This window comes from Scyliorhinus torazame, chromosome 4 (genome assembly GCF_047496885.1).
Source record: "Scyliorhinus torazame isolate Kashiwa2021f chromosome 4, sScyTor2.1, whole genome shotgun sequence".
Taxonomy (NCBI): Eukaryota; Metazoa; Chordata; class Chondrichthyes; order Carcharhiniformes; family Scyliorhinidae; genus Scyliorhinus; species Scyliorhinus torazame.
The window spans coordinates 302,574,225-302,599,867 of NC_092710.1; the positions used below are offsets into that span (position 1 = coordinate 302,574,225).

Sequence of the window (25,643 nt, forward strand, 5' to 3'; positions counted from 1 at the left end):
GCAGATGCCTACGGCCATACTAGTCTGAAAACGCCCGATCTCGTCTGATCTCGGAAGCTAAGCAGACTCAGGCCTGGTTAGTACTTGGATGGGAGACCGCCTGGGAATACCAGGTGCAGTAGGCTTTTGCGGCCAGCAGTGACTGCTCACGCCAAGCACTCTCCACACCAGAGGCAGGCCAACCTTTTGCTGCTCTCTGCGTCCTCGCCATTCCTCCCAACACTTGCCTGCGGGCTCAACTCAGGCAGGCGGCTTGGTCGGGCCATTCAGCTGCTGCAGCTTTGCCGGGCCTTTGCAACGCAGCACGGTTGTGTGCCTTGGCGTGCTGCACTTTGATGGGCACGCCAGCTGGCCCGTGTGGCCGCAAGCCAGTGTGTCGGCAGGACGTTCTCTCTCCTAGCCTGAAGGCGCCGCATGAATGCAAGTTGTGGCATTGGGGCTGGTGTGGAAAGCGAAGGAAGAGAGAGCTGGCTTGCATTGCCTGCCTGACCCTTGTGCTGGCTGTGCTGAGAGAAGTGCGCAGCGTTGCAATGTGGAAAGGCAGCAGCGTGCAGGCGGCAGGCTGGTGTGAGGTAGGCGGGGCTTGCAGTTTTCCTTGAGGAGGTGGAGAAGAAAAAAGAGAGCTCGGTGGGGATGGCATGAAGGGGAGCGAGTATCAGGCATATAGGCTAGAATTAGCAGGAGAAGGAGAGAAAGAGGAGGAGAAGTAGAAGTAGAAGTAGAAAAAGAGAGAGAAAAAATTGAAAACAACCGGAAAGAAGAAGTGGCGAGGGTGCTAGGGTGGCCAACTTGAATAGGCGAGAAGACGGTGCTGCAGATGCCTACGGCCATACTAGTCTGAAAATACCCGATCTCGTCTGATCTCGGAAGCTAAGCAGACTCAGGCCTGGTTAGTACTTGGATGGGAGACCGCCTGGGAATACCAGGTGCAGTAGGCTTTTGCGGCCAGCAGAGACTGCTCACGCCAAGCACCCTCCACACCAGAGGCAGGCCAACCTTTTGCTGCTCTCTGCGTCCTCGCCATTCCTCCCAACACTTGCCTGCGGGCTCAACTCAGGCAGGCGGCTTGGTCGGGCCATTCAGCTGCTGCAGCTTTGCCGGGCCTTTGCAACGCAGCACGGTTGGGTGCCTTGGCGTGCTGCACTTTGATGGGCCCGCCAGCTGGCCCGTGTGGCCGCAAGCCAGTGTGTCGGCAGGACGTTCTCCTAGCCTGAAGGCGCCGCATGAATGCAAGTTGTGGCATTGGGGCTGGTGTGGAAAGCGAAGGAAGAGAGAGCTGGCTTGCATTGCCTGCCTGACCCTTGTGCTGGCTGTGCTGAGAGAAGTGCGCAGCGTTGCAATGTGGAAAGGCAGCAGCGTGCAGGCGGCAGGCTGGTGTGAGGTAGGCGGGGCTTGCAGTTTTCCTTGAGGAGGTGGAGAAGAAAAAAGAGAGCTCGGTGGGGATGGCATGAAGGGGAGCGAGTATCAGGCATATAGGCTAGAATTAGCAGGAGAAGGAGAGAAAGAGGAGGAGAAGTAGAAGTAGAAGTAGAAAAAGAGAGAGAAAAAATTGAAAACAACCGGAAAGAAGAAGTGGCGAGGGTGCTAGGGTGGCCAGCTTGAATAGGCGAGAAGACGGTGCTGCAGATGCCTACGGCCATACTAGTCTGAAAACGCCCGATCTCGTCTGATCTCGGAAGCTAAGCAGACTCAGGCCTGGTTAGTACTTGGATGGGAGACCGCCTGGGAATACCAGGTGCAGTAGGCTTTTGCGGCCAGCAGAGACTGCTCACGCCAAGCACTCTCCACTCCAGAGGCAGGCCAACCTTTTGCTGCTCTCTGCGTCCTCGCCATTCCTCCCAACACTTGCCTGCGGGCTCAACTCAGGCAGGCGGCTTGGTCGGGCCATTCAGCTGCTGCAGCTTTGCCGGGCCTTTGCAACGCAGCACGGTTGTGTGCCTTGGCGTGCTGCACTTTGATGGGCCCGCCAGCTGGCCAGTGTGGCCGCAAGCCAGTGTGTCGGCAGGACGTTCTCCTAGCCTGAAGGCGCCGCATGAATGCAAGTTGTGGCATTGGGGCTGGTGTGGAAAGCGAAGGAAGAGAGAGCTGGCTTGCATTGCCTGCCTGACCCTTGTGCTGGCTGTGCTGAGAGAAGTGCGCAGCGTTGCAATGTGGAAAGGCAGCAGCGTGCAGGCGGCAGGCTGGTGTGAGGTGGGCGGGGCTTGCAGTTTTCCTTGGGGAGGTGGAGAAGAAAAAAGAGAGCTAGGTGGGGACGGCATGAAGGGGAGCGAGTATCAGGCATATAGGCTAGAATTAGCAGGAGAAGGAGAGAAAGAGGAGGAGAAGTAGAAGTAGAAGTAGAAAAAGAGAGAGAAAAAATTGAAAACAACCGGAAAGAAGAAGTGGCGAGGGTGCTAGGGTGGCCAGCTTGAATAGGCGAGAAGACGGTGCTGCAGATGCCTACGGCCATACTAGTCTGAAAACGCCCGATCTCGTCTGATCTCGGAAGCTAAGCAGACTCAGGCCTGGTTAGTACTTGGATGGGAGACCGCCTGGGAATACCAGGTGCAGTAGGCTTTTGCGGCCAGCAGTGACTGCTCACGCCAAGCACTCTCCACACCAGAGGCAGGCCAACCTTTTGCTGCTCTCTGCGTCCTCGCCATTCCTCCCAACACTTGCCTGCGGGCTCAACTCAGGCAGGCGGCTTGGTCGGGCCATTCAGCTGCTGCAGCTTTGCCGGGCCTTTGCAACGCAGCACGGTTGTGTGCCTTGGCGTGCTGCACTTTGATGGGCACGCCAGCTGGCCCGTGTGGCCGCAAGCCAGTGTGTCGGCAGGACGTTCTCTCTCCTAGCCTGAAGGCGCCGCATGAATGCAAGTTGTGGCATTGGGGCTGGTGTGGAAAGCGAAGGAAGAGAGAGCTGGCTTGCATTGCCTGCCTGACCCTTGTGCTGGCTGTGCTGAGAGAAGTGCGCAGCGTTGCAATGTGGAAAGGCAGCAGCGTGCAGGCGGCAGGCTGGTGTGAGGTAGGCGGGGCTTGCAGTTTTCCTTGAGGAGGTGGAGAAGAAAAAAGAGAGCTCGGTGGGGATGGCATGAAGGGGAGCGAGTATCAGGCATATAGGCTAGAATTAGCAGGAGAAGGAGAGAAAGAGGAGGAGAAGTAGAAGTAGAAGTAGAAAAAGAGAGAGAAAAAATTGAAAACAACCGGAAAGAAGAAGTGGCGAGGGTGCTAGGGTGGCCAGCTTGAATAGGCGAGAAGACGGTGCTGCAGATGCCTACGGCCATACTAGTCTGAAAACGCCCGATCTCGTCTGATCTCGGAAGCTAAGCAGACTCAGGCCTGGTTAGTACTTGGATGGGAGACCGCCTGGGAATACCAGGTGCAGTAGGCTTTTGCGGCCAGCAGTGACTGCTCACGCCAAGCACTCTCCACACCAGAGGCAGGCCAACCTTTTGCTGCTCTCTGCGTCCTCGCCATTCCTCCCAACACTTGCCTGCGGGCTCAACTCAGGCAGGCGGCTTGGTCGGGCCATTCAGCTGCTGCAGCTTTGCCGGGCCTTTGCAACGCAGCACGGTTGTGTGCCTTGGCGTGCTGCACTTTGATGGGCCCGCCAGCTGGCCCGTGTGGCCGCAAGCCAGTGTGTCGGCAGGACGTTCTCTCTCCTAGCCTGAAGGCGCCGCATGAATGCAAGTTGTGGCATTGGGGCTGGTGTGGAAAGCGAAGGAAGAGAGAGCTGGCTTGCATTGCCTGCCTGACCCTTGTGCTGGCTGTGCTGAGAGAAGTGCGCAGCGTTGCAATGTGGAAAGGCGGCAGCGTGCAGGCGGCAGGCTGGTGTGAGGTGGGCGGGGCTTGCAGTTTTCCTTGGGGAGGTGGAGAAGAAAAAAGAGAGCTAGGTGGGGACGGCATGAAGGGGAGCGAGTATCAGGCATATAGGCTAGAATTAGCAGGAGAAGGAGAGAAAGAGGAGGAGAAGTAGAAGTAGAAGTAGAAAAAGAGAGAGAAAAAATTGAAAACAACCGGAAAGAAGAAGTGGCGAGGGTGCTAGGGTGGCCAGCTTGAATAGGCGAGAAGACGGTGCTGCAGATGCCTACGGCCATACTAGTCTGAAAACGCCCGATCTCGTCTGATCTCGGAAACTAAGCAGACTCAGGCCTGGTTAGTACTTGGATGGGAGACCGCCTGGGAATACCAGGTGCAGTAGGCTTTTGCGGCCAGCAGTGACTGCTCACGCCAAGCACTCTCCACACCAGAGGCAGGCCAACCTTTTGCTGCTCTCTGCGTCCTCGCCATTCCTCCCAACACTTGCCTGCGGGCTCAACTCAGGCAGGCGGCTTGGTCGGGCCATTCAGCTGCTGCAGCTTTGCCGGGCCTTTGCAACGCAGCACGGTTGTGTGCCTTGGCGTGCTGCACTTTGATGGGCACGCCAGCTGGCCCGTGTGGCCGCAAGCCAGTGTGTCGGCAGGACGTTCTCTCTCCTAGCCTGAAGGCGCCGCATGAATGCAAGTTGTGGCATTGGGGCTGGTGTGGAAAGCGAAGGAAGAGAGAGCTGGCTTGCATTGCCTGCCTGACCCTTGTGCTGGCTGTGCTGAGAGAAGTGCGCAGCGTTGCAATGTGGAAAGGCAGCAGCGTGCAGGCGGCAGGCTGGTGTGAGGTAGGCGGGGCTTGCAGTTTTCCTTGAGGAGGTGGAGAAGAAAAAAGAGAGCTCGGTGGGGATGGCATGAAGGGGAGCGAGTATCAGGCATATAGGCTAGAATTAGCAGGAGAAGGAGAGAAAGAGGAGGAGAAGTAGAAGTAGAAGTAGAAAAAGAGAGAGAAAAAATTGAAAACAACCGGAAAGAAGAAGTGGCGAGGGTGCTAGGGTGGCCAGCTTGAATAGGCGAGAAGACGGTGCTGCAGATGCCTACGGCCATACTAGTCTGAAAACGCCCGATCTCGTCTGATCTCGGAAGCTAAGCAGACTCAGGCCTGGTTAGTACTTGGATGGGAGACCGCCTGGGAATACCAGGTGCAGTAGGCTTTTGCGGCCAGCAGTGACTGCTCACGCCAAGCACTCTCCACACCAGAGGCAGGCCAACCTTTTGCTGCTCTCTGCGTCCTCGCCATTCCTCCCAACACTTGCCTGCGGGCTCAACTCAGGCAGGCGGCTTGGTCGGGCCATTCAGCTGCTGCAGCTTTGCCGGGCCTTTGCAACGCAGCACGGTTGGGTGCCTTGGCGTGCTGCACTTTGATGGGCCCGCCAGCTGGCCCGTGTGGCCGCAAGCCAGTGTGTCGGCAGGACGTTCTCCTAGCCTGAAGGCGCCGCATGAATGCAAGTTGTGGCATTGGGGCTGGTGTGGAAAGCGAAGGAAGAGAGAGCTGGCTTGCATTGCCTGCCTGACCCTTGTGCTGGCTGTGCTGAGAGAAGTGCGCAGCGTTGCAATGTGGAAAGGCAGCAGCGTGCAGGCGGCAGGCTGGTGTGAGGTGGGCGGGGCTTGCAGTTTTCCTTGGGGAGGTGGAGAAGAAAAAAGAGAGCTAGGTGGGGACGGCATGAAGGGGAGCGAGTATCAGGCATATAGGCTAGAATTAGCAGGAGAAGGAGAGAAAGAGGAGGAGAAGTAGAAGTAGAAGTAGAAAAAGAGAGAGAAAAAATTGAAAACAACCGGAAAGAAGAAGTGGCGAGGGTGCTAGGGTGGCCAGCTTGAATAGGCGAGAAGACGGTGCTGCAGATGCCTACGGCCATACTAGTCTGAAAACGCCCGATCTCGTCTGATCTCGGAAGCTAAGCAGACTCAGGCCTGGTTAGTACTTGGATGGGAGACCGCCTGGGAATACCAGGTGCAGTAGGCTTTTGCGGCCAGCAGTGACTGCTCACGCCAAGCACTCTCCACACCAGAGGCAGGCCAACCTTTTGCTGCTCTCTGCGTCCTCGCCATTCCTCCCAACACTTGCCTGCGGGCTCAACTCAGGCAGGCGGCTTGGTCGGGCCATTCAGCTGCTGCAGCTTTGCCGGGCCTTTGCAACGCAGCACGGTTGTGTGCCTTGGCGTGCTGCACTTTGATGGGCACGCCAGCTGGCCCGTGTGGCCGCAAGCCAGTGTGTCGGCAGGACGTTCTCTCTCCTAGCCTGAAGGCGCCGCATGAATGCAAGTTGTGGCATTGGGGCTGGTGTGGAAAGCGAAGGAAGAGAGAGCTGGCTTGCATTGCCTGCCTGACCCTTGTGCTGGCTGTGCTGAGAGAAGTGCGCAGCGTTGCAATGTGGAAAGGCAGCAGCGTGCAGGCGGCAGGCTGGTGTGAGGTAGGCGGGGCTTGCAGTTTTCCTTGAGGAGGTGGAGAAGAAAAAAGAGAGCTCGGTGGGGATGGCATGAAGGGGAGCGAGTATCAGGCATATAGGCTAGAATTAGCAGGAGAAGGAGAGAAAGAGGAGGAGAAGTAGAAGTAGAAGTAGAAAAAGAGAGAGAAAAAATTGAAAACAACCGGAAAGAAGAAGTGGCGAGGGTGCTAGGGTGGCCAGCTTGAATAGGCGAGAAGACGGTGCTGCAGATGCCTACGGCCATACTAGTCTGAAAACGCCCGATCTCGTCTGATCTCGGAAGCTAAGCAGACTCAGGCCTGGTTAGTACTTGGATGGGAGACCGCCTGGGAATACCAGGTGCAGTAGGCTTTTGCGGCCAGCAGAGACTGCTCACGCCAAGCACTCTCCACACCAGAGGCAGGCCAACCTTTTGCTGCTCTCTGCGTCCTCGCCATTCCTCCCAACACTTGCCTGCGGGCTCAACTCAGGCAGGCGGCTTGGTCGGGCCATTCAGCTGCTGCAGCTTTGCCGGGCCTTTGCAACGCAGCACGGTTGTGTGCCTTGGCGTGCTGCACTTTGATGGGCACGCCAGCTGGCCCGTGTGGCCGCAAGCCAGTGTGTCGGCAGGACGTCTCTCTCCTAGCCTGAAGGCGCCGCATGAATGCAAGTTGTGGCATTGGGGCTGGTGTGGAAAGCGAAGGAAGAGAGAGCTGGCTTGCATTGCCTGCCTGACCCTTGTGCTGGCTGTGCTGAGAGAAGTGCGCAGCGTTGCAATGTGGAAAGGCAGCAGCGTGCAGGCGGCAGGATGCCTACGGCCATACTAGTCTGAAAACGCCCGATCTAGTCTGATCTCGGAAGCTAAGCAGACTCAGGCCTGGTTAGTACTTGGATGGGAGACCGCCTGGGAATACCAGGTGCAGTAGGCTTTTGCGGCCAGCAGTGACTGCTCACGCCAAGCACTCTCCACACCAGAGGCAGGCCAACCTTTTGCTGCTCTCTGCGTCCTCGCCATTCCTCCCAACACTTGCCTGCGGGCTCAACTCAGGCAGGCGGCTTGGTCGGGCCATTCAGCTGCTGCAGCTTTGCCGGGCCTTTGCAACGCAGCACGGTTGTGTGCCTTGGCGTGCTGCACTTTGATGGGCACGCCAGCTGGCCCGTGTGGCCGCAAGCCAGTGTGTCGGCAGGACGTTCTCTCTCCTAGCCTGAAGGCGCCGCATGAATGCAAGTTGTGGCATTGGGGCTGGTGTGGAAAGCGAAGGAAGAGAGAGCTGGCTTGCATTGCCTGCCTGACCCTTGTGCTGGCTGTGCTGAGAGAAGTGCGCAGCGTTGCAATGTGGAAAGGCAGCAGCGTGCAGGCGGCAGGCTGGTGTGAGGTAGGCGGGGCTTGCAGTTTTCCTTGAGGAGGTGGAGAAGAAAAAAGAGAGCTCGGTGGGGATGGCATGAAGGGGAGCGAGTATCAGGCATATAGGCTAGAATTAGCAGGAGAAGGAGAGAAAGAGGAGGAGAAGTAGAAGTAGAAGTAGAAAAAGAGAGAGAAAAAACTGAAAACAACCGGAAAGAAGAAGTGGCGAGGGTGCTAGGGTGGCCAGCTTGAATAGGCGAGAAGACGGTGCTGCAGATGCCTACGGCCATACTAGTCTGAAAACGCCCGATCTCGTCTGATCTCGGAAGCTAAGCAGACTCAGGCCTGGTTAGTACTTGGATGGGAGACCGCCTGGGAATACCAGGTGCAGTAGGCTTTTGCGGCCAGCAGTGACTGCTCACGCCAAGCACTCTCCACACCAGAGGCAGGCCAACCTTTTGCTGCTCTCTGCGTCCTCGCCATTCCTCCCAACACTTGCCTGCGGGCTCAACTCAGGCAGGCGGCTTGGTCGGGCCATTCAGCTGCTGCAGCTTTGCCGGGCCTTTGCAACGCAGCACGGTTGTGTGCCTTGGCGTGCTGCACTTTGATGGGCACGCCAGCTGGCCCGTGTGGCCGCAAGCCAGTGTGTCGGCAGGACGTTCTCTCTCCTAGCCTGAAGGCGCCGCATGAATGCAAGTTGTGGCATTGGGGCTGGTGTGGAAAGCGAAGGAAGAGAGAGCTGGCTTGCATTGCCTGCCTGACCCTTGTGCTGGCTGTGCTGAGAGAAGTGCGCAGCGTTGCAATGTGGAAAGGCAGCAGCGTGCAGGCTGCAGGCTGGTGTGAGGTAGGCGGGGCTTGCAGTTTTCCTTGAGGAGGTGGAGAAGAAAAAAGAGAGCTCGGTGGGGATGGCATGAAGGGGAGCGAGTATCAGGCATATAGGCTAGAATTAGCAGGAGAAGGAGAGAAGGAGGAGGAGAAGTAGAAGTAGAAGTAGAAAAAGAGAGAGAAAAAATTGAAAACAACCGGAAAGAAGAAGTGGCGAGGGTGCTAGGGTGGCCAGCTTGAATAGGCGAGAAGACGGTGCTGCAGATGCCTACGGCCATACTAGTCTGAAAACGCCCGATCTCGTCTGATCTCGGAAGCTAAGCAGACTCAGGCCTGGTTAGTACTTGGATGGGAGACCGCCTGGGAATACCAGGTGCAGTAGGCTTTTGCGGCCAGCAGAGACTGCTCACGCCAAGCACTCTCCACACCAGAGGCAGGCCAACCTTTTGCTGCTCTCTGCGTCCTCGCCATTCCTCCCAACACTTGCCTGCGGGCTCAACTCAGGCAGGCGGCTTGGTCGGGCCATTCAGCTGCTGCAGCTTTGCCGGGCCTTTGCAACGCAGCACGGTTGTGTGCCTTGGCGTGCTGCACTTTGATGGGCACGCCAGCTGGCCCGTGTGGCCGCAAGCCAGTGTGTCGGCAGGACGTTCTCTCTCCTAGCCTGAAGGCGCCGCATGAATGCAAGTTGTGGCATTGGGGCTGGTGTGGAAAGCGAAGGAAGAGAGAGCTGGCTTGCATTGCCTGCCTGACCCTTGTGCTGGCTGTGCTGAGAGAAGTGCGCAGCGTTGCAATGTGGAAAGGCAGCAGCGTGCAGGCGGCAGGCTGGTGTGAGGTAGGCGGGGCTTGCAGTTTTCCTTGAGGAGGTGGAGAAGAAAAAAGAGAGCTCGGTGGGGATGGCATGAAGGGGAGCGAGTATCAGGCATATAGGCTAGAATTAGCAGGAGAAGGAGAGAAAGAGGAGGAGAAGTAGAAGTAGAAGTAGAAAAAGAGAGAGAAAAAATTGAAAACAACCGGAAAGAAGAAGTGGCGAGGGTGCTAGGGTGGCCAGCTTGAATAGGCGAGAAGACGGTGCTGCAGTTGCCTACGGCCATACTAGTCTGAAAACGCCCGATCTCGTCTGATCTCGGAAGCTAAGCAGACTCAGGCCTGGTTAGTACTTGGATGGGAGACCGCCTGGGAATACCAGGTGCAGTAGGCTTTTGCGGCCAGCAGTGACTGCTCACGCCAAGCACTCTCCACACCAGAGGCAGGCCAACCTTTTGCTGCTCTCTGCGTCCTCGCCATTCCTCCCAACACTTGCCTGCGGGCTCAACTCAGGCAGGCGGCTTGGTCGGGCCATTCAGCTGCTGCAGCTTTGCCGGGCCTTTGCAACGCAGCACGGTTGTGTGCCTTGGCGTGCTGCACTTTGATGGGCACGCCAGCTGGCCCGTGTGGCCGCAAGCCAGTGTGTCGGCAGGACGTTCTCTCTCCTAGCCTGAAGGCGCCGCATGAATGCAAGTTGTGGCATTGGGGCTGGTGTGGAAAGCGAAGGAAGAGAGAGCTGGCTTGCATTGCCTGCCTGACCCTTGTGCTGGCTGTGCTGAGAGAAGTGCGCAGCGTTGCAATGTGGAAAGGCAGCAGCGTGCAGGCGGCAGGCTGGTGTGAGGTAGGCGGGGCTTGCAGTTTTCCTTGAGGAGGTGGAGAAGAAAAAAGAGAGCTCGGTGGGGATGGCATGAAGGGGAGCGAGTATCAGGCATATAGGCTAGAATTAGCAGGAGAAGGAGAGAAAGAGGAGGAGAAGTAGAAGTAGAAGTAGAAAAAGAGAGAGAAAAAATTGAAAACAACCGGAAAGAAGAAGTGGCGAGGGTGCTAGGGTGGCCAGCTTGAATAGGCGAGAAGACGGTGCTGCAGATGCCTACGGCCATACTAGTCTGAAAACGCCCGATCTCGTCTGATCTCGGAAGCTAAGCAGACTCAGGCCTGGTTAGTACTTGGATGGGAGACCGCCTGGGAATACCAGGTGCAGTAGGCTTTTGCGGCCAGCAGTGACTGCTCACGCCAAGCACTCTCCACACCAGAGGCAGGCCAACCTTTTGCTGCTCTCTGCGTCCTCGCCATTCCTCCCAACACTTGCCTGCGGGCTCAACTCAGGCAGGCGGCTTGGTCGGGCCATTCAGCTGCTGCAGCTTTGCCGGGCCTTTGCAACGCAGCACGGTTGGGTGCCTTGGCGTGCTGCACTTTGATGGGCCCGCCAGCTGGCCCGTGTGGCCGCAAGCCAGTGTGTCGGCAGGACGTTCTCCTAGCCTGAAGGCGCCGCATGAATGCAAGTTGTGGCATTGGGGCTGGTGTGGAAAGCGAAGGAAGAGAGAGCTGGCTTGCATTGCCTGCCTGACCCTTGTGCTGGCTGTGCTGAGAGAAGTGCGCAGCGTTGCAATGTGGAAAGGCAGCAGCGTGCAGGCGGCAGGCTGGTGTGAGGTGGGCGGGGCTTGCAGTTTTCCTTGGGGAGGTGGAGAAGAAAAAAGAGAGCTAGGTGGGGACGGCATGAAGGGGAGCGAGTATCAGGCATATAGGCTAGAATTAGCAGGAGAAGGAGAGAAAGAGGAGGAGAAGTAGAAGTAGAAGTAGAAAAAGAGAGAGAAAAAATTGAAAACAACCGGAAAGAAGAAGTGGCGAGGGTGCTAGGGTGGCCAGCTTGAATAGGCGAGAAGACGGTGCTGCAGATGCCTACGGCCATACTAGTCTGAAAACGCCCAATCTCGTCTGATCTCGGAAGCTAAGCAGACTCAGGCCTGGTTAGTACTTGGATGGGAGACCGCCTGGGAATACCAGGTGCAGTAGGCTTTTGCGGCCAGCAGTGACTGCTCACGCCAAGCACTCTCCACACCAGAGGCAGGCCAACCTTTTGCTGCTCTCTGCGTCCTCGCCATTCCTCCCAACACTTGCCTGCGGGCTCAACTCAGGCAGGCGGCTTGGTCGGGCCATTCAGCTGCTGCAGCTTTGCCGGGCCTTTGCAACGCAGTACGGTTGTGTGCCTTGGCGTGCTGCACTTTGATGGGCACGCCAGCTGGCCCGTGTGGCCGCAAGCCAGTGTGTCGGCAGGACGTTCTCTCTCCTAGCCTGAAGGCGCCGCATGAATGCAAGTTGTGGCATTGGGGCTGGTGTGGAAAGCGAAGGAAGAGAGAGCTGGCTTGCATTGCCTGCCTGACCCTTGTGCTGGCTGTGCTGAGAGAAGTGCGCAGCGTTGCAATGTGGAAAGGCAGCAGCGTGCAGGCGGCAGGCTGGTGTGAGGTAGGCGGGGCTTGCAGTTTTCCTTGAGGAGGTGGAGAAGAAAAAAGAGAGCTCGGTGGGGATGGCATGAAGGGGAGCGAGTATCAGGCATATAGGCTAGAATTAGCAGGAGAAGGAGAGAAAGAGGAGGAGAAGTAGAAGTAGAAGTAGAAAAAGAGAGAGAAAAAATTGAAAACAACCGGAAAGAAGAAGTGGCGAGGGTGCTAGGGTGGCCAGCTTGAATAGGCGAGAAGACGGTGCTGCAGATGCCTACGGCCATACTAGTCTGAAAACGCCCGATCTCGTCTGATCTCGGAAGCTAAGCAGACTCAGGCCTGGTTAGTACTTGGATGGGAGACCGCCTGGGAATACCAGGTGCAGTAGGCTTTTGCGGCCAGCAGTGACTGCTCACGCCAAGCACTCTCCACACCAGAGGCAGGCCAACCTTTTGCTGCTCTCTGCGTCCTCGCCATTCCTCCCAACACTTGCCTGCGGGCTCAACTCAGGCAGGCGGCTTGGTCGGGCCATTCAGCTGCTGCAGCTTTGCCGGGCCTTTGCAACGCAGCACGGTTGGGTGCCTTGGCGTGCTGCACTTTGATGGGCCCGCCAGCTGGCCCGTGTGGCCGCAAGCCAGTGTGTCGGCAGGACGTTCTCCTAGCCTGAAGGCGCCGCATGAATGCAAGTTGTGGCATTGGGGCTGGTGTGGAAAGCGAAGGAAGAGAGAGCTGGCTTGCATTGCCTGCCTGACCCTTGTGCTGGCTGTGCTGAGAGAAGTGCGCAGCGTTGCAATGTGGAAAGGCAGCAGCGTGCAGGCGGCAGGCTGGTGTGAGGTGGGCGGGGCTTGCAGTTTTCCTTGGGGAGGTGGAGAAGAAAAAAGAGAGCTAGGTGGGGACGGCATGAAGGGGAGCGAGTATCAGGCATATAGGCTAGAATTAGCAGGAGAAGGAGAGAAAGAGGAGGAGAAGTAGAAGTAGAAGTAGAAAAAGAGAGAGAAAAAATTGAAAACAACCGGAAAGAAGAAGTGGCGAGGGTGCTAGGGTGGCCAGCTTGAATAGGCGAGAAGACGGTGCTGCAGATGCCTACGGCCATACTAGTCTGAAAACGCCCGATCTCGTCTGATCTCGGAAGCTAAGCAGACTCAGGCCTGGTTAGTACTTGGATGGGAGACCGCCTGGGAATACCAGGTGCAGTAGGCTTTTGCGGCCAGCAGTGACTGCTCACGCCAAGCACTCTCCACACCAGAGGCAGGCCAACCTTTTGCTGCTCTCTGCGTCCTCGCCATTCCTCCCAACACTTGCCTGCGGGCTCAACTCAGGCAGGCGGCTTGGTCGGGCCATTCAGCTGCTGCAGCTTTGCCGGGCCTTTGCAACGCAGCACGGTTGTGTGCCTTGGCGTGCTGCACTTTGATGGGCACGCCAGCTGGCCCGTGTGGCCGCAAGCCAGTGTGTCGGCAGGACGTTCTCTCTCCTAGCCTGAAGGCGCCGCATGAATGCAAGTTGTGGCATTGGGGCTGGTGTGGAAAGCGAAGGAAGAGAGAGCTGGCTTGCATTGCCTGCCTGACCCTTGTGCTGGCTGTGCTGAGAGAAGTGCGCAGCGTTGCAATGTGGAAAGGCAGCAGCGTGCAGGCGGCAGGCTGGTGTGAGGTAGGCGGGGCTTGCAGTTTTCCTTGAGGAGGTGGAGAAGAAAAAAGAGAGCTCGGTGGGGATGGCATGAAGGGGAGCGAGTATCAGGCATATAGGCTAGAATTAGCAGGAGAAGGAGAGAAAGAGGAGGAGAAGTAGAAGTAGAAGTAGAAAAAGAGAGAGAAAAAATTGAAAACAACCGGAAAGAAGAAGTGGCGAGGGTGCTAGGGTGGCCAGCTTGAATAGGCGAGAAGACGGTGCTGCAGATGCCTACGGCCATACTAGTCTGAAAACGCCCGATCTCGTCTGATCTCGGAAGCTAAGCAGACTCAGGCCTGGTTAGTACTTGGATGGGAGACCGCCTGGGAATACCAGGTGCAGTAGGCTTTTGCGGCCAGCAGTGACTGCTCACGCCAAGCACTCTCCACACCAGAGGCAGGCCAACCTTTTGCTGCTCTCTGCGTCCTCGCCATTCCTCCCAACACTTGCCTGCGGGCTCAACTCAGGCAGGCGGCTTGGTCGGGCCATTCAGCTGCTGCAGCTTTGCCGGGCCTTTGCAACGCAGCACGGTTGGGTGCCTTGGCGTGCTGCACTTTGATGGGCCCGCCAGCTGGCCCGTGTGGCCGCAAGCCAGTGTGTCGGCAGGACGTTCTCCTAGCCTGAAGGCGCCGCATGAATGCAAGTTGTGGCATTGGGGCTGGTGTGGAAAGCGAAGGAAGAGAGAGCTGGCTTGCATTGCCTGCCTGACCCTTGTGCTGGCTGTGCTGAGAGAAGTGCGCAGCGTTGCAATGTGGAAAGGCAGCAGCGTGCAGGCGGCAGGCTGGTGTGAGGTGGGCGGGGCTTGCAGTTTTCCTTGGGGAGGTGGAGAAGAAAAAAGAGAGCTAGGTGGGGACGGCATGAAGGGGAGCGAGTATCAGGCATATAGGCTAGAATTAGCAGGAGAAGGAGAGAAAGAGGAGGAGAAGTAGAAGTAGAAGTAGAAAAAGAGAGAGAAAAAATTGAAAACAACCGGAAAGAAGAAGTGGCGAGGGTGCTAGGGTGGCCAGCTTGAATAGGCGAGAAGACGGTGCTGCAGATGCCTACGGCCATACTAGTCTGAAAACGCCCGATCTCGTCTGATCTCGGAAACTAAGCAGACTCAGGCCTGGTTAGTACTTGGATGGGAGACCGCCTGGGAATACCAGGTGCAGTAGGCTTTTGCGGCCAGCAGTGACTGCTCACGCCAAGCACTCTCCACACCAGAGGCAGGCCAACCTTTTGCTGCTCTCTGCGTCCTCGCCATTCCTCCCAACACTTGCCTGCGGGCTCAACTCAGGCAGGCGGCTTGGTCGGGCCATTCAGCTGCTGCAGCTTTGCCGGGCCTTTGCAACGCAGCACGGTTGTGTGCCTTGGCGTGCTGCACTTTGATGGGCACGCCAGCTGGCCCGTGTGGCCGCAAGCCAGTGTGTCGGCAGGACGTTCTCTCTCCTAGCCTGAAGGCGCCGCATGAATGCAAGTTGTGGCATTGGGGCTGGTGTGGAAAGCGAAGGAAGAGAGAGCTGGCTTGCATTGCCTGCCTGACCCTTGTGCTGGCTGTGCTGAGAGAAGTGCGCAGCGTTGCAATGTGGAAAGGCAGCAGCGTGCAGGCGGCAGGCTGGTGTGAGGTAGGCGGGGCTTGCAGTTTTCCTTGAGGAGGTGGAGAAGAAAAAAGAGAGCTCGGTGGGGATGGCATGAAGGGGAGCGAGTATCAGGCATATAGGCTAGAATTAGCAGGAGAAGGAGAGAAAGAGGAGGAGAAGTAGAAGTAGAAGTAGAAAAAGAGAGAGAAAAAATTGAAAACAACCGGAAAGAAGAAGTGGCGAGGGTGCTAGGGTGGCCAGCTTGAATAGGCGAGAAGACGGTGCTGCAGATGCCTACGGCCATACTAGTCTGAAAACGCCCGATCTCGTCTGATCTCGGAAGCTAAGCAGACTCAGGCCTGGTTAGTACTTGGATGGGAGACCGCCTGGGAATACCAGGTGCAGTAGGCTTTTGCGGCCAGCAGTGACTGCTCACGCCAAGCACTCTCCACACCAGAGGCAGGCCAACCTTTTGCTGCTCTCTGCGTCCTCGCCATTCCTCCCAACACTTGCCTGCGGGCTCAACTCAGGCAGGCGGCTTGGTCGGGCCATTCAGCTGCTGCAGCTTTGCCGGGCCTTTGCAACGCAGCACGGTTGTGTGCCTTGGCGTGCTGCACTTTGATGGGCACGCCAGCTGGCCCGTGTGGCCGCAAGCCAGTGTGTCGGCAGGACGTTCTCTCTCCTAGCCTGAAGGCGCCGCATGAATGCAAGTTGTGGCATTGGGGCTGGTGTGGAAAGCGAAGGAAGAGAGAGCTGGCTTGCATTGCCTGCCTGACCCTTGTGCTGGCTGTGCTGAGAGAAGTGCGCAGCGTTGCAATGTGGAAAGGCAGCAGCGTGCAGGCGGCAGGCTGGTGTGAGGTAGGCGGGGCTTGCAGTTTTCCTTGAGGAGGTGGAGAAGAAAAAAGAGAGCTCGGTGGGGATGGCATGAAGGGGAGCGAGTATCAGGCATATAGGCTAGAATTAGCAGGAGAAGGAGAGAAAGAGGAGGAGAAGTAGAAGTAGAAGTAGAAAAAGAGAGAGAAAAAATTGAAAACAACCGGAAAGAAGAAGTGGCGAGGGTGCTAGGGTGGCCAGCTTGAATAGGCGAGAAGACGGTGCTGCAGATGCCTACGGCCATACTAGTCTGAAAACGCCCGATCTCGTCTGATCTCGGAAGCTAAGCAGACTCAGGCCTGGTTAGTACTTGGATGGGAGACCGCCTGGGAATACCAGGTGCAGTAGGCTTTTGCGGCCAGCAGTGACTGCTCACGCCAAGCACTCTCCACACCAGAGGCAGGCCAACCTTTTGCTGCTCTCTGCGTCCTCGCCATTCCTCCCAACACTTGCCTGCGGGCTCAACTCAGGCAGGCGGCTTGGTCGGGCCATTCAGCTGCTGCAGCTTTGCCGGGCCTTTGCAACGCAGCACGGTTGGGTGCCTTGGCGTGCTGCACTTTGATGGGCCCGCCAGCTGGCCCGTGTGGCCGCAAGCCAGTGTGTCGGCAGGACGTTCTCCTAGCCTGAAGGCGCCGCATGAATGCAAGTTGTGGCATTGGGGCTGGTGTGGAAAGCGAAGGAAGAGAGAGCTGGCTTGCATTGCCTGCCTGACCCTTGTGCTGGCTGTGCTGAGAGAAGTGCGCAGCGTTGCAATGTGGAAAGGCAGCAGCGTGCAGGCGGCAGGCTGGTGTGAGGTGGGCGGGGCTTGCAGTTTTCCTTGGGGAGGTGGAGAAGAAAAAAGAGAGCTAGGTGGGGACGGCATGAAGGGGAGCGAGTATCAGGCATATAGGCTAGAATTAGCAGGAGAAGGAGAGAAAGAGGAGGAGAAGTAGAAGTAGAAGTAGAAAAAGAGAGAGAAAAAATTGAAAACAACCGGAAAGAAGAAGTGGCGAGGGTGCTAGGGTGGCCAGCTTGAATAGGCGAGAAGACGGTGCTGCAGATGCCTACGGCCATACTAGTCTGAAAACGCCCGATCTCGTCTGATCTCGGAAGCTAAGCAGACTCAGGCCTGGTTAGTACTTGGATGGGAGACCGCCTGGGAATACCAGGTGCAGTAGGCTTTTGCGGCCAGCAGTGACTGCTCACGCCAAGCACTCTCCACACCAGAGGCAGGCCAACCTTTTGCTGCTCTCTGCGTCCTCGCCATTCCTCCCAACACTTGCCTGCGGGCTCAACTCAGGCAGGCGGCTTGGTCGGGCCATTCAGCTGCTGCAGCTTTGCCGGGCCTTTGCAACGCAGCACGGTTGTGTGCCTTGGCGTGCTGCACTTTGATGGGCACGCCAGCTGGCCCGTGTGGCCGCAAGCCAGTGTGTCGGCAGGACGTTCTCTCTCCTAGCCTGAAGGCGCCGCATGAATGCAAGTTGTGGCATTGGGGCTGGTGTGGAAAGCGAAGGAAGAGAGAGCTGGCTTGCATTGCCTGCCTGACCCTTGTGCTGGCTGTGCTGAGAGAAGTGCGCAGCGTTGCAATGTGGAAAGGCAGCAGCGTGCAGGCGGCAGGCTGGTGTGAGGTGGGCGGGGCTTGCAGTTTTCCTTGGGGAGGTGGAGAAGAAAAAAGAGAGCTAGGTGGGGACGGCATGAAGGGGAGCGAGTATCAGGCATATAGGCTAGAATTAGCAGGAGAAGGAGAGAAAGAGGAGGAGAAGTAGAAGTAGAAGTAGAAAAAGAGAGAGAAAAAATTGAAAACAACCGGAAAGAAGAAGTGGCGAGGGTGCTAGGGTGGCCAACTTGAATAGGCGAGAAGACGGTGCTGCAGATGCCTGCGGCCATACTAGTCTGAAAACGCCCGATCTCGTCTGATCTCGGAAGCTAAGCAGACTCAGGCCTGGTTAGTACTTGGATGGGAGACCGCCTGGGAATACCAGGTGCAGTAGGCTTTTGCGGCCAGCAGAGACTGCTCACGCCAAGCACTCTCCACACCAGAGGCAGGCCAACCTTTTGCTGCTCTCTGCGTCCTCGCCATTCCTCCCAACACTTGCCTGCGGGCTCAACTCAGGCAGGCGGCTTGGTCGGGCCATTCAGCTGCTGCAGCTTTGCCGGGCCTTTGCAACGCAGCACGGTTGGGTGCCTTGGCGTGCTGCACTTTGATGGGCCCGCCAGCTGGCCCGTGTGGCCGCAAGCCAGTGTGTCGGCAGGACGTTCTCCTAGCCTGAAGGCGCCGCATGAATGCAAGTTGTGGCATTGGGGCTGGTGTGGAAAGCGAAGGAAGAGAGAGCTGGCTTGCATTGCCTGCCTGACCCTTGTGCTGGCTGTGCTGAGAGAAGTGCGCAGCGTTGCAATGTGGAAAGGCAGCAGCGTGCAGGCGGCAGGCTGGTGTGAGGTGGGCGGGGCTTGCAGTTTTCCTTGGGGAGGTGGAGAAGAAAAAAGAGAGCTAGGTGGGGACGGCATGAAGGGGAGCGAGTATCAGGCATATAGGCTAGAATTAGCAGGAGAAGGAGAGAAAGAGGAGGAGAAGTAGAAGTAGAAGTAGAAAAAGAGAGAGAAAAAATTGAAAACAACCGGAAAGAAGAAGTGGCGAGGGTGCTAGGGTGGCCAGCTTGAATAGGCGAGAAGACGGTGCTGCAGATGCCTACGGCCATACTAGTCTGAAAACGCCCGATCTCGTCTGATCTCCGAAGCTAAGCAGACTCAGGCCTGGTTAGTACTTGGATGGGAGACCGCCTGGGAATACCAGGTGCAGTAGGCTTTTGCGGCCAGCAGTGACTGCTCACGCCAAGCACTCTCCACACCAGAGGCAGGCCAACCTTTTGCTGCTCTCTGCGTCCTCGCCATTCCTCCCAACACTTGCCTGCGGGCTCAACTCAGGCAGGCGGCTTGGTCGGGCCATTCAGCTGCTGCAGCTTTGCCGGGCCTTTGCAACGCAGCACGGTTGTGTGCCTTGGCGTGCTGCACTTTGATGGGCACGCCAGCTGGCCCGTGTGGCCGCAAGCCAGTGTGTCGGCAGGACGTTCTCTCTCCTAGCCTGAAGGCGCCGCATGAATGCAAGTTGTGGCATTGGGGCTGGTGTGGAAAGCGAAGGAAGAGAGAGCTGGCTTGCATTGCCTGCCTGACCCTTGTGCTGGCTGTGCTGAGAGAAGTGCGCAGCGTTGCAATGTGGAAAGGCAGCAGCGTGCAGGCGGCAGGCTGGTGTGAGGTAGGCGGGGCTTGCAGTTTTCCTTGAGGAGGTGGAGAAGAAAAAAGAGAGCTCGGTGGGGGTGGCATGAAGGGGAGCGAGTATCAGGCATATAGGCTAGAATTAGCAGGAGAAGGAGAGAAAGAGGAGGAGAAGTAGAAGTAGAAGTAGAAAAAGAGAGAGAAAAAATTGAAAACAACCGGAAAGAAGAAGTGGCGAGGGTGCTAGGGTGGCCAGCTTGAATAGGCGAGAAGACGGTGCTGCAGATGCCTACGGCCATACTAGTCTGAAAACGCCCGATCTCGTCTGATCTCGGAAGCTAAGCAGACTCAGGCCTGGTTAGTACTTGGATGGGAGACCGCCTGGGAATACCAGGTGCAGTAGGCTTTTGCGGCCAGCAGTGACTGCTCACGCCAAGCACTCTCCACACCAGAGGCAGGCCAACCTTTTGCTGCTCTCTGCGTCCTCGCCATTCCTCCCAACACTTGCCTGCGGGCTCAACTCAGGCAGGCGGCTTGGTCGGGCCATTCAGCTGCTGCAGCTTTGCCGGGCCTTTGCAACGCAGCACGGTTGGGTGCCTTGGCGTGCTGCACTTTGATGGGCCCGCCAGCTGGCCCGTGTGGCCGCAAGCCAGTGTGTCGGCAGGACGTTCTCCTAGCCTGAAGGCGCCGCATGAATGCAAGTTGTGGCATTGGGGCTGGTGTGGAAAGCGAAGGAAGAGAGAGCTGGCTTGCATTGCCTGCCTGACCCTTGTGCTGGCTGTGCTGAGAGAAGTGCGCAGCGTTGCAATGTGGAAAGGCAGCAGCGTGCAGGCGGCAGGCTGGTGTGAGGTGGGCGGGGCTTGCAGTTTTCCTTGGGGAGGTGGAGAAGAAAAAAGAGAGCTAGGTGGGGACGGCATGAAGGGGAGCGAGTATCAGGCATATAGGCTAGAATTAGCAGGAGAAGGAGAGAAAGAGGAGGAGAAGTAGAAGTAGAAGTAGAAAAAGAGAGAGAAAAAATTGAAAACAACCGGAAAGAAGAAGTGGCGAGGGTGCTAGGGTGGCCAGCTTGAATAGGCGAGAAGACGGTGCTGCAGATGCCTACGGCCATACTAGTCTGAAAACGCCCGATCTCGTCTGATCTCGGAAGCTAAGCAGACTCAGGCCTGGTTAGTACTTGGATGGGAGACCGCCTGGGAATACCAGGTGCAGTAGGCTTTTGCGGCCAGCAGTGACTGCTCACGCCAAGCACTCTCCACACCAGAGGCAGGCCAACCTTTTGCTGCTCTCTGCGTCCTCGCCATTCCTCCCAACACTTGCCTGCGGGCTCAACTCAGGCAGGCGGCTTGGTCGGGCCATTCAGCTGCTGCAGCTTTGCCGGGCCTTTGCAACGCAGCACGGTTGTGTGCCTTGGCGTGCTGCACTTTGATGGGCACGCCAGCTGGCCCGTGTGGCCGCAAGCCAGTGTGTCGGCAGGACGTTCTCTCTCCTAGCCTGAAGGCGCCGCATGAATGCAAGTTGTGGCATTGGGGCTGGTGTGGAAAGCGAAGGAAGAGAGAGCTGGCTTGCATTGCCTGCCTGACCCTTGTGCTGGCTGTGCTGAGAGAAGTGCGCAGCGTTGCAATGTGGAAAGGCAGCAGCGTGCAGGCGGCAGGCTGGTGTGAGGTAGGCGGGGCTTGCAGTTTTCCTTGAGGAGGTGGAGAAGAAAAAAGAGAGCTCGGTGGGGATGGCATGAAGGGGAGCGAGTATCAGGCATATAGGCTAGAATTAGCAGGAGAAGGAGAGAAAGAGGAGGAGAAGTAGAAGTAGAAGTAGAAAAAGAGAGAGAAAAAATTGAAAACAACCGGAAAGAAGAAGTGGCGAGGGTGCTAGGGTGGCCAGCTTGAATAGGCGAGAAGACGGTGCTGCAGATGCCTACGGCCATACTAGTCTGAAAACGCCCGATCTCGTCTGATCTCGGAAGCTAAGCAGACTCAGGCCTGGTTAGTACTTGGATGGGAGACCGCCTGGGAATACCAGGTGCAGTAGGCTTTTGCGGCCAGCAGTGACTGCTCACGCCAAGCACTCTCCACACCAGAGGCAGGCCAACCTTTTGCTGCTCTCTGCGTCCTCGCCATTCCTCCCAACACTTGCCTGCGGGCTCAACTCAGGCAGGCGGCTTGGTCGGGCCATTCAGCTGCTGCAGCTTTGCCGGGCCTTTGCAACGCAGCACGGTTGGGTGCCTTGGCGTGCTGCACTTTGATGGGCCCGCCAGCTGGCCCGTGTGGCCGCAAGCCAGTGTGTCGGCAGGACGTTCTCCTAGCCTGAAGGCGCCGCATGAATGCAAGTTGTGGCATTGGGGCTGGTGTGGAAAGCGAAGGAAGAGAGAGCTGGCTTGCATTGCCTGCCTGACCCTTGTGCTGGCTGTGCTGAGAGAAGTGCGCAGCGTTGCAATGTGGAAAGGCAGCAGCGTGCAGGCGGCAGGCTGGTGTGAGGTGGGCGGGGCTTGCAGTTTTCCTTGGGGAGGTGGAGAAGAAAAAAGAGAGCTAGGTGGGGACGGCATGAAGGGGAGCGAGTATCAGGCATATAGGCTAGAATTAGCAGGAGAAGGAGAGAAAGAGGAGGAGAAGTAGAAGTAGAAGTAGAAAAAGAGAGAGAAAAAATTGAAAACAACCGGAAAGAAGAAGTGGCGAGGGTGCTCGGGTGGCCAGCTTGAATAGGCGAGAAGACGGTGCTGCAGATGCCTACGGCCATACTAGTCTGAAAACGCCCGATCTCGTCTGATCTCGGAAGCTAAGCAGACTCAGGCCTGGTTAGTACTTGGATGGGAGACCGCCTGGGAATACCAGGTGCAGTAGGCTTTTGCGGCCAGCAGTGACTGCTCACGCCAAGCACTCTCCACACCAGAGGCAGGCCAACCTTTTGCTGCTCTCTGCGTCCTCGCCATTCCTCCCAACACTTGCCTGCGGGCTCAACTCAGGCAGGCGGCTTGGTCGGGCCATTCAGCTGCTGCAGCTTTGCCGGGCCTTTGCAACGCAGCACGGTTGTGTGCCTTGGCGTGCTGCACTTTGATGGGCACGCCAGCTGGCCCGTGTGGCCGCAAGCCAGTGTGTCGGCAGGACGTTCTCTCTCCTAGCCTGAAGGCGCCGCATGAATGCAAGTTGTGGCATTGGGGCTGGTGTGGAAAGCGAAGGAAGAGAGAGCTGGCTTGCATTGCCTGCCTGACCCTTGTGCTGGCTGTGCTGAGAGAAGTGCGCAGCGTTGCAATGTGGAAAGGCAGCAGCGTGCAGGCGGCAGGCTGGTGTGAGGTAGGCGGGGCTTGCAGTTTTCCTTGAGGAGGTGGAGAAGAAAAAAGAGAGCTCGGTGGGGATGGCATGAAGGGGAGCGAGTATCAGGCATATAGGCTAGAATTAGCAGGAGAAGGAGAGAAAGAGGAGGAGAAGTAGAAGTAGAAGTAGAAAAAGAGAGATAAAAAATTGAAAACAACCGGAAAGAAGAAGTGGCGAGGGTGCTAGGGTGGCCAGCTTGAATAGGCGAGAAGACGGTGCTGCAGATGCCTACGGCCATACTAGTCTGAAAACGCCCGATCTCGTCTGATCTCGGAAGCTAAGCAGACTCAGGCCTGGTAAGTACTTGGATGGGAGACCGCCTGGGAATACCAGGTGCAGTAGTCTTTTGCGGCCAGCAGTGACTGCTCACGCCAAGCACTCTCCACACCAGAGGCAGGCCAACCTTTTGCTGCTCTCTGCGTCCTCGCCATTCCTCCCAACACTTGCCTGCGGGCTCAACTCAGGCAGGCAGCTTGGTCGGGCCATTCAGCTGCTGCAGCTTTGCCGGGCCTTTGCAACGCAGCACGGTTGGGTGCCTTGGCGTGCTGCACTTTGATGGGCCCGCCAGCTGGCCCGTGTGGCCGCAAGCCAGTGTGTCGGCAGGACGTTCTCCTAGCCTGAAGGCGCCGCATGAATGCAAGTTGTGGCATTGGGGCTGGTGTGGAAAGCGAAGGAAGAGAGAGCTGGCTTGCATTGCCTGCCTGACCCTTGTGCTGGCTGTGCTGAGAGAAGTGCGCAGCGTTGCAATGTGGAAAGGCAGCAGCGTGCAGGCGGCAGGCTGGTGTGAGGTGGGCGGGGCTTGCAGTTTTCCTTGGGGAGGTGGAGAAGAAAAAAGAGAGCTAGGTGGGGACGGCATGAAGGGGAGCGAGTATCAGGCATATAGGCTAGAATTAGCAGGAGAAGGAGAGAAAGAGGAGGAGAAGTAGAAGTAGAAGTAGAAAAAGAGAGAGAAAAAATTGAAAACAACCGGAAAGAAGAAGTGGCGAGGGTGCTAGGGTGGCCAGCTTGAATAGGCGAGAAGACGGTGCTGCAGATGCCTACGGCCATACTAGTCTGAAAACGCCCGATCTCGTCTGATCTCGGAAGCTAAGCAGACTCAGGCCTGGTTAGTACTTGGATGGGAGACCGCCTGGGAATACCAGGTGCAGTAGGCTTTTGCGGCCAGCAGTGACTGCTCACGCCAAGCACTCTCCACACCAGAGGCAGGCCAACCTTTTGCTGCTCTCTGCGTCCTCGCCATTCCTCCCAACACTTGCCTGCGGGCTCAACTCAGGCAGGCGGCTTGGTCGGGCCATTCAGCTGCTGCAGCTTTGCCGGGCCTTTGCAACGCAGCACGGTTGTGTGCCTTGGCGTGCTGCACTTTGATGGGCACGCCAGCTGGCCCGTGTGGCCGCAAGCCAGTGTGTCGGCAGGACGTTCTCTCTCCTAGCCTGAAGGCGCCGCATGAATGCAAGTTGTGGCATTGGGGCTGGTGTGGAAAGCGAAGGAAGAGAGAGCTGGCTTGCATTGCCTGCCTGACCCTTGTGCTGGCTGTGCTGAGAGAAGTGCGCAGCGTTGCAATGTGGAAAGGCAGCAGCGTGCAGGCGGCAGGATGCCTACGGCCATACTAGTCTGAAAACGCCCGATCTCGTCTGATCTCGGAAGCTAAGCAGACTCAGGCCTGGTTAGTGCTTGGATGGGAGACCGCCTGGGAATACCAGGTGCAGTAGGCTTTTGCGGCCAGCAGTGACTGCTCACGCCAAGCACTCTCCACACCAGAGGCAGGCCAACCTTTTGCTGCTCTCTGCGTCCTCGCCATTCCTCCCAACACTTGCCTGCGGGCTCAACTCAGGCAGGCGGCTTGGTCGGGCCATTCAGCTGCTGCAGCTTTGCCGGGCCTTTGCAACGCAGCACGGTTGTGTGCCTTGGCGTGCTGCACTTTGATGGGCACGCCAGCTGGCCCGTGTGGCCGCAAGCCAGTGTGTCGGCAGGACGTTCTCTCTCCTAGCCTGAAGGCGCCGCATGAATGCAAGTTGTGGCATTGGGGCTGGTGTGGAAAGCGAAGGAAGAGAGAGCTGGCTTGCATTGCCTGCCTGACCCTTGTGCTGGCTGTGCTGAGAGAAGTGCGCAGCGTTGCAATGTGGAAAGGCAGCAGCGTGCAGGCGGCAGGCTGGTGTGAGGTAGGCGGGGCTTGCAGTTTTCCTTGAGGAGGTGGAGAAGAAAAAAGAGAGCTCGGTGGGGATGGCATGAAGGGGAGCGTGTATCAGGCATATAGGCTAGAATTAGCAGGAGAAGGAGAGAAAGAGGAGGAGAAGTAGAAGTAGAAGTAGAAAAAGAGAGAGAAAAAATTGAAAACAACCGGAAAGAAGAAGTGGCGAGGGTGCTAGGGTGGCCAGCTTGAATAGGCGAGAAGACGGTGTTGCAGATGCCTACGGCCATACTAGTCTGAAAACGCCTGATCTCGTCTGATCTCGGAAGCTAAGCAGACTCAGGCCTGGTTAGTACTTGGATGGGAGACCGCCTGGGAATACCAGGTGCAGTAGGCTTTTGCGGCCAGCAGAGACTGCTCACGCCAAGCACTCTCCACACCAGAGGCAGGCCAACCTTTTGCTGCTCTCTGCGTCCTCGCCATTCCTCCCAACACTTGCCTGCGGGCTCAACTCAGGCAGGCGGCTTGGTCGGGCCATTCAGCTGCTGCAGCTTTGCCGGGCCTTTGCAACGCAGCACGGTTGTGTGCCTTGGCGTGCTGCACTTTGATGGGCACGCCAGCTGGCCCGTGTGGCCGCAAGCCAGTGTGTCGGCAGGACGTTCTCTCTCCTAGCCTGAAGGCGCCGCATGAATGCAAGTTGTGGCATTGGGGCTGGTGTGGAAAGCGAAGGAAGAGAGAGCTGGCTTGCATTGCCTGCCTGACCCTTGTGCTGGCTGTGCTGAGAGAAGTGCGCAGCGTTGCAATGTGGAAAGGCAGCAGCGTGCAGGCGGCAGGCTGGTGTGAGGTGGGCGGGGCTTGCAGTTTTCCTTGGGGAGGTGGAGAAGAAAAAAGAGAGCTAGGTGGGGACGGCATGAAGGGGAGCGAGTATCAGGCATATAGGCTAGAATTAGCAGGAGAAGGAGAGAAAGAGGAGGAGAAGTAGAAGTAGAAGTAGAAAAAGAGAGAGAAAAAATTGAAAACAACCGGAAAGAAGAAGTGGCGAGGGTGCTAGGGTGGCCAACTTGAATAGGCGAGAAGACGGTGCTGCAGATGCCTGCGGCCATACTAGTCTGAAAACGCCCGATCTCGTCTGATCTCGGAAGCTAAGCAGACTCAGGCCTGGTTAGTACTTGGATGGGAGACCGCCTGGGAATACCAGGTGCAGTAGGCTTTTGCGGCCAGCAGAGACTGCTCACGCCAAGCACTCTCCACACCAGAGGCAGGCCAA

General features: G+C 57.3%; 33 non-coding genes across 33 annotated transcripts; all 33 read left to right on the plus strand.

Annotated features, from left to right (window-relative positions):
• Positions 1 to 6: 6 nt before the first annotated feature.
• LOC140413822 (5S ribosomal RNA) lies at positions 7 to 125 on the plus strand. Its single transcript, XR_011942976.1, has one exon. It is a non-coding gene; the product is annotated as a 5S ribosomal RNA (ribosomal RNA).
• Positions 126 to 819: 694 nt separating this feature from the next.
• LOC140413225 (5S ribosomal RNA) lies at positions 820 to 938 on the plus strand. Its single transcript, XR_011942400.1, has one exon. It is a non-coding gene; the product is annotated as a 5S ribosomal RNA (ribosomal RNA).
• Positions 939 to 1,628: 690 nt separating this feature from the next.
• On the plus strand, positions 1,629 to 1,747 carry LOC140413833 (5S ribosomal RNA). The gene has a single exon (XR_011942987.1). It is a non-coding gene; the product is annotated as a 5S ribosomal RNA (ribosomal RNA).
• A 690-nt stretch (positions 1,748 to 2,437) lies between these two features.
• LOC140413845 (5S ribosomal RNA) lies at positions 2,438 to 2,556 on the plus strand. The gene has a single exon (XR_011942998.1). It is a non-coding gene; the product is annotated as a 5S ribosomal RNA (ribosomal RNA).
• A 694-nt stretch (positions 2,557 to 3,250) lies between these two features.
• LOC140413858 (5S ribosomal RNA) lies at positions 3,251 to 3,369 on the plus strand. The gene has a single exon (XR_011943009.1). It is a non-coding gene; the product is annotated as a 5S ribosomal RNA (ribosomal RNA).
• Positions 3,370 to 4,063: 694 nt separating this feature from the next.
• Positions 4,064 to 4,182, plus strand: LOC140414180 (5S ribosomal RNA). Its single transcript, XR_011943323.1, has one exon. It is a non-coding gene; the product is annotated as a 5S ribosomal RNA (ribosomal RNA).
• Positions 4,183 to 4,876: 694 nt separating this feature from the next.
• Positions 4,877 to 4,995, plus strand: LOC140413869 (5S ribosomal RNA). Its single transcript, XR_011943021.1, has one exon. It is a non-coding gene; the product is annotated as a 5S ribosomal RNA (ribosomal RNA).
• Positions 4,996 to 5,685: 690 nt separating this feature from the next.
• On the plus strand, positions 5,686 to 5,804 carry LOC140413880 (5S ribosomal RNA). The gene has a single exon (XR_011943032.1). It is a non-coding gene; the product is annotated as a 5S ribosomal RNA (ribosomal RNA).
• Positions 5,805 to 6,498: 694 nt separating this feature from the next.
• LOC140413891 (5S ribosomal RNA) lies at positions 6,499 to 6,617 on the plus strand. The gene has a single exon (XR_011943043.1). It is a non-coding gene; the product is annotated as a 5S ribosomal RNA (ribosomal RNA).
• Positions 6,618 to 7,055: 438 nt separating this feature from the next.
• On the plus strand, positions 7,056 to 7,174 carry LOC140414409 (5S ribosomal RNA). Its single transcript, XR_011943544.1, has one exon. It is a non-coding gene; the product is annotated as a 5S ribosomal RNA (ribosomal RNA).
• Positions 7,175 to 7,868: 694 nt separating this feature from the next.
• On the plus strand, positions 7,869 to 7,987 carry LOC140413903 (5S ribosomal RNA). The gene has a single exon (XR_011943054.1). It is a non-coding gene; the product is annotated as a 5S ribosomal RNA (ribosomal RNA).
• Positions 7,988 to 8,681: 694 nt separating this feature from the next.
• Positions 8,682 to 8,800, plus strand: LOC140413914 (5S ribosomal RNA). Its single transcript, XR_011943065.1, has one exon. It is a non-coding gene; the product is annotated as a 5S ribosomal RNA (ribosomal RNA).
• Positions 8,801 to 9,494: 694 nt separating this feature from the next.
• Positions 9,495 to 9,613, plus strand: LOC140413926 (5S ribosomal RNA). Its single transcript, XR_011943076.1, has one exon. It is a non-coding gene; the product is annotated as a 5S ribosomal RNA (ribosomal RNA).
• Positions 9,614 to 10,307: 694 nt separating this feature from the next.
• Positions 10,308 to 10,426, plus strand: LOC140413939 (5S ribosomal RNA). The gene has a single exon (XR_011943088.1). It is a non-coding gene; the product is annotated as a 5S ribosomal RNA (ribosomal RNA).
• A 690-nt stretch (positions 10,427 to 11,116) lies between these two features.
• Positions 11,117 to 11,235, plus strand: LOC140414570 (5S ribosomal RNA). Its single transcript, XR_011943708.1, has one exon. It is a non-coding gene; the product is annotated as a 5S ribosomal RNA (ribosomal RNA).
• A 694-nt stretch (positions 11,236 to 11,929) lies between these two features.
• LOC140413950 (5S ribosomal RNA) lies at positions 11,930 to 12,048 on the plus strand. The gene has a single exon (XR_011943099.1). It is a non-coding gene; the product is annotated as a 5S ribosomal RNA (ribosomal RNA).
• Positions 12,049 to 12,738: 690 nt separating this feature from the next.
• Positions 12,739 to 12,857, plus strand: LOC140413962 (5S ribosomal RNA). The gene has a single exon (XR_011943110.1). It is a non-coding gene; the product is annotated as a 5S ribosomal RNA (ribosomal RNA).
• Positions 12,858 to 13,551: 694 nt separating this feature from the next.
• Positions 13,552 to 13,670, plus strand: LOC140413973 (5S ribosomal RNA). Its single transcript, XR_011943121.1, has one exon. It is a non-coding gene; the product is annotated as a 5S ribosomal RNA (ribosomal RNA).
• A 690-nt stretch (positions 13,671 to 14,360) lies between these two features.
• On the plus strand, positions 14,361 to 14,479 carry LOC140414182 (5S ribosomal RNA). The gene has a single exon (XR_011943325.1). It is a non-coding gene; the product is annotated as a 5S ribosomal RNA (ribosomal RNA).
• Positions 14,480 to 15,173: 694 nt separating this feature from the next.
• LOC140413984 (5S ribosomal RNA) lies at positions 15,174 to 15,292 on the plus strand. Its single transcript, XR_011943132.1, has one exon. It is a non-coding gene; the product is annotated as a 5S ribosomal RNA (ribosomal RNA).
• Positions 15,293 to 15,986: 694 nt separating this feature from the next.
• LOC140413995 (5S ribosomal RNA) lies at positions 15,987 to 16,105 on the plus strand. The gene has a single exon (XR_011943143.1). It is a non-coding gene; the product is annotated as a 5S ribosomal RNA (ribosomal RNA).
• A 690-nt stretch (positions 16,106 to 16,795) lies between these two features.
• Positions 16,796 to 16,914, plus strand: LOC140414006 (5S ribosomal RNA). Its single transcript, XR_011943154.1, has one exon. It is a non-coding gene; the product is annotated as a 5S ribosomal RNA (ribosomal RNA).
• Positions 16,915 to 17,608: 694 nt separating this feature from the next.
• Positions 17,609 to 17,727, plus strand: LOC140413363 (5S ribosomal RNA). Its single transcript, XR_011942534.1, has one exon. It is a non-coding gene; the product is annotated as a 5S ribosomal RNA (ribosomal RNA).
• A 690-nt stretch (positions 17,728 to 18,417) lies between these two features.
• LOC140414580 (5S ribosomal RNA) lies at positions 18,418 to 18,536 on the plus strand. Its single transcript, XR_011943718.1, has one exon. It is a non-coding gene; the product is annotated as a 5S ribosomal RNA (ribosomal RNA).
• Positions 18,537 to 19,230: 694 nt separating this feature from the next.
• On the plus strand, positions 19,231 to 19,349 carry LOC140414018 (5S ribosomal RNA). Its single transcript, XR_011943165.1, has one exon. It is a non-coding gene; the product is annotated as a 5S ribosomal RNA (ribosomal RNA).
• A 690-nt stretch (positions 19,350 to 20,039) lies between these two features.
• LOC140414029 (5S ribosomal RNA) lies at positions 20,040 to 20,158 on the plus strand. Its single transcript, XR_011943176.1, has one exon. It is a non-coding gene; the product is annotated as a 5S ribosomal RNA (ribosomal RNA).
• A 694-nt stretch (positions 20,159 to 20,852) lies between these two features.
• Positions 20,853 to 20,971, plus strand: LOC140414040 (5S ribosomal RNA). The gene has a single exon (XR_011943187.1). It is a non-coding gene; the product is annotated as a 5S ribosomal RNA (ribosomal RNA).
• A 690-nt stretch (positions 20,972 to 21,661) lies between these two features.
• On the plus strand, positions 21,662 to 21,780 carry LOC140414052 (5S ribosomal RNA). The gene has a single exon (XR_011943199.1). It is a non-coding gene; the product is annotated as a 5S ribosomal RNA (ribosomal RNA).
• Positions 21,781 to 22,474: 694 nt separating this feature from the next.
• On the plus strand, positions 22,475 to 22,593 carry LOC140413990 (5S ribosomal RNA). The gene has a single exon (XR_011943138.1). It is a non-coding gene; the product is annotated as a 5S ribosomal RNA (ribosomal RNA).
• Positions 22,594 to 23,283: 690 nt separating this feature from the next.
• On the plus strand, positions 23,284 to 23,402 carry LOC140414063 (5S ribosomal RNA). The gene has a single exon (XR_011943210.1). It is a non-coding gene; the product is annotated as a 5S ribosomal RNA (ribosomal RNA).
• A 439-nt stretch (positions 23,403 to 23,841) lies between these two features.
• On the plus strand, positions 23,842 to 23,960 carry LOC140414336 (5S ribosomal RNA). The gene has a single exon (XR_011943474.1). It is a non-coding gene; the product is annotated as a 5S ribosomal RNA (ribosomal RNA).
• A 694-nt stretch (positions 23,961 to 24,654) lies between these two features.
• On the plus strand, positions 24,655 to 24,773 carry LOC140413510 (5S ribosomal RNA). The gene has a single exon (XR_011942676.1). It is a non-coding gene; the product is annotated as a 5S ribosomal RNA (ribosomal RNA).
• A 694-nt stretch (positions 24,774 to 25,467) lies between these two features.
• Positions 25,468 to 25,586, plus strand: LOC140413364 (5S ribosomal RNA). Its single transcript, XR_011942535.1, has one exon. It is a non-coding gene; the product is annotated as a 5S ribosomal RNA (ribosomal RNA).
• Positions 25,587 to 25,643: the final 57 nt, after the last annotated feature.